The sequence below is a fragment of the Arachis hypogaea genome, chromosome 1 (assembly GCF_003086295.3).
Source record: "Arachis hypogaea cultivar Tifrunner chromosome 1, arahy.Tifrunner.gnm2.J5K5, whole genome shotgun sequence".
In the NCBI taxonomy this organism is placed as follows: domain Eukaryota; kingdom Viridiplantae; phylum Streptophyta; class Magnoliopsida; order Fabales; family Fabaceae; genus Arachis; species Arachis hypogaea.
In genome coordinates this window covers 8,423,956-8,427,684 of record NC_092036.1, presented here as the reverse complement: position 1 = coordinate 8,427,684, position 3,729 = coordinate 8,423,956, and the positions used below count along the sequence as shown (strand labels likewise).

At 28.3% G+C, this 3,729-nt stretch overlaps 2 long non-coding RNA genes across 2 annotated transcripts; one reads left to right on the top strand and one right to left on the bottom strand.

Annotated features, from left to right (window-relative positions):
• Positions 1-676: 676 nt before the first annotated feature.
• Positions 677-1,446, top strand: LOC140179301 (uncharacterized). The gene is made up of 2 exons (XR_011872903.1): positions 677-857; positions 1,092-1,446. It is a non-coding gene; the product is annotated as an uncharacterized lncRNA (long non-coding RNA).
• Positions 1,447-2,128: 682 nt separating this feature from the next.
• Positions 2,129-3,729, bottom strand: LOC112799309 (uncharacterized). Its single transcript, XR_011880402.1, has 2 exons — positions 3,588-3,729; positions 2,129-3,481 (listed from the first exon to the last, which is right to left on the bottom strand). It is a non-coding gene; the product is annotated as an uncharacterized lncRNA (long non-coding RNA).

Genomic DNA, 3,729 nt, shown 5'->3' with positions numbered 1-3,729 from the left:
GTTGGCTTCAAATTTATTATTTTTATCTGGTATAATTTTCGAGACATCTTTAGATATATTCGACCCATTCCAAAAACATATTTTATAATTAAAATGTATATTTTGCAATAAAATTAGTAAAAATGTTATATTTTTATACATCAATTAATTTTTTTATATTGTATGATATTATTTTTATTTTAAATAATTTATTTTGATATAAATGTTATATGAAAATATTGGGTAACCAAAGAAAATTAATCAAAAATAGGCAATTTACTTTATTTAACATTCATTAATTATTGCGACAATTAATGAATGCTAAATAAGGTAAATTCTGGCTATTTTTTTTGTCTTCTTAGCATTTTCAATGCAATAATGCTAGGGAGAAAAAAAAATCGCCAAAACTTATTTTATTTAGCATTCATTAATTGTCGCAATAATTAATAATGCTAAATAAGATAAGTTATAGTTATTTTTGATTGATTTTCTTTTATTATCAAACATTTTCGTTTTTCATGTTATATAACTTTTAATTATTAAGTTTAATTTTTAAAGATAAATTATATTCATTTATTATATAAATTTACAAAATTATATATTGAATTGACCATTTTAACCCAGCTCGGCACGTTCATAAGCTGATGTGCACCCCTATATATACTTATTAAGTTAAGATGTCTACCACATACTGCTTTCTTTTATTTTTCTTTGTATACAAAGTACTCTCTATCTCTTTCTAGCAAAAATATATTTCAACTAAAAGATGGCTTTCAAGAATGCTCTTTTGATCCTTGCAATTTTAGCCGTGATTGTTCTAATTCCTTCCGAGGTTCTAGCTCGGGACTTACCAGCAAAAGGATGTACCCCAGGAACAGGTTTGTTTTAGCATTTATATATAAGACATAAAAATAAAAAATTGTTTATAAAAGGCTTTTACTTATTAACTCTAAATTCCCCTTTTTGAATTATCTTCAGAAGTGAAAAAAAACATATATGATATTTTCTTTTCAAGTATGATTGTATTTCTCATGTTATAAATTACAAATTATAAATTCAACATGTTTTCCAAACTTCCATATTCCTAAAAATGTATTATTGTCTGCTTGCAGTTTATAAAATAGAAGGAATACGTCAAATTGCTGGACCAGTTGGGTTAGGAAAAGATGTTAATGACTTGGATGGTGGAAACTACAACATTCAATGTCGCAATCTTTGTTGTGTGCAGGGATTCACTGTATGTTGCTAATAGCATACAAGTGAAAGACGTTAATTTGTTACATCTGTGCTATGTTGAATCTTGAAACTAGTATATGAGAATAAAGGAATAAGATGTATACCATATGCCTAGACTTTAATTTGGTACACCATAGGCTGAATAATAATCAACAGCTATATACATAGCTTGCAAAAATTTTGTAACTGGATCTATCAGAGTTGCATAAATAATATTTTTCTTTTATCCAATTTGTTTCATTTTACATTCTTTTATGTTTCATTTTTTTTCTCTTTTAAATATGGTAGGTGTAAATCGTAAAAATTTATATATTTCACTACAAGAAACACTATTAAAATCGACAGAAAAATCGACGACGTGATGTGTCGTTTTTAAACGTGTCGATTTTTCAAAAATTTAATACAATTGACGGTTTGTCAAACCGTCGATAAATTTTAAATAAAATTGACAATCTTTTTGTCCCTAATATGAGTTTAAGATTTTTACCTATTTAATAAAAGCGACAAATTTATCGTCGATAATATTATATAAAATTGACACATCATCTGTCGATATTTGATTCATTAAAATTGACAAAGTTGCCGTTGATTTAATTATTAAAATATCGACAAGCTCTCCGTCTATTTTTTATTTATTTATTGTTGTCTATTTTAAATGTTAAAAGCGACAACGATGCCGTCGCTTTTAATAGCCATATTTTTTTCTTTTTTTTTTCCTTTGAAAAATAATAGATAATTAATGCAAATAAACTTTTAAATATGGAAATAAAATTTATACTAAATATTAGATAACGAGGCAAATAAATTTTTAAATACAAAATAAAATTTATATTAAATATTAGATAATTAATTTACAAACTTATCAAAATAATAATAAATAATCTTTTAATTTAAAGATTCAAGACAAGATAAATAATTAAATTCAAACTTATATTAATTTAAATTACAATTCACTAATAATACAAAATATTTAAAACAAAGTAAATAATCCTACTCTTAATCGTTTAAATAATCCTCATCTGAATTATCGAGATAGTTAAAATCCTCCTCTAACCTGATTTAAAAAGTACTTTGCAACTTCTCAAAGAAAGTGTAGTTCATCCTCTCTTTTGAATGTTTTTTGTATTACTGGGTCTTTCCAAACTGCTTCAACCAAGGGTGCATATTCACGTGTGGCTGCAGTGAAGAATGCATCTAAATCTCCAGTGGCTATAATATCCAGGAGCAGTCAGAGAAATGCTTTAGCCTTGGGTTGAGGGAATAGATGCATTCATTTGTATGGCGTGCTTGCTTCACCATTATCACCTTAATAAAGATCGTATTATTCCTTTCTTGTATAAAATGAAATCAACTCTAGGATTTGATTAAATGAAATCAAGATATAATTTTGAGTACTGCTAGGGAGTCAATAGTCTAAGTGTACAATGGGCTAAATTTTTTGCCTAATATGAATAAAATGAACACCACCTATACTATCCAGAATAACCATCCAAGTACCGGGGATAATAAACATCTCATGTCTAAGGATCGAACTCTTGACATTTCGAATCTAAAATTCTGATACCATGTCATAAAACCACTCATCCCAAAAGTTTAAACTGATAGAAAAAGGTAACACTAATGAAGCATTAAATGAGTTAATCTGTAGTTTCACCAGGAGAACCTTGTCCACTCATTCTAGATATAGCCTCTTCCTCAAAGGGCTCTCTTCCATCAATCAAAATGCTAAGATATTTATACATGTTACTTTCGATCATCAGTTTTATATCTTGCAATTCTTTAGCAGTAAATTTGTTCCCATACAAGAACTTTGCTTGCTCAGCAATTACAAGAGTAGCACAAAATAAGAATCATGTTATGTGAGAACGAGCAAAAAATATAACAAAAGTCTACTCATGACTACTATTCTAAGCCAATATTTTCTCATCAATAATTTTACAAATATTTAAAATAAATTTGTTTCAACACTTGCATATACCAACTAGGACCCAAAAGGGTCGCTCTTCTAATGCCATTCCAAACAACTCAGATGCTTATATCAGAAGTTATTCCCACGTCTAAACATTTTGCAATAGAAACTACCATACCTGCTTAAATATGATGCTAGTTCCAGAACTTTGAATTCCAAGAAGCAGCGGTTTCTGAACTTTCTTCTGCTCCAGATAATTGAGAACTGTAGTATAATTACTAGTCTCATCTCTTTGCCCATATGGCTGTCCATGGGAAAAGGAAGAAAAAATAGGGCACAAACAAATCTTGTTGATGTCTGTTAAAAAAAAATAAACACCTCTATTAATATTATACATCTTTAAATGACATCAAGATGTTTGAATCTAGAAATGTTCAGGTAATCTTCAAAACAAAAATCAGACCTTGGTTTTGGAAAACTGTGTAGCAGTGCGCATGGAGATAGAGAAGGAACCTGTGAAGATCGAGCTAGGAAGATAATAAAATTGAACAACACACTATAAAGTGTTGAAATAATAGCTATAGTTGATAGATACGATATGTAGC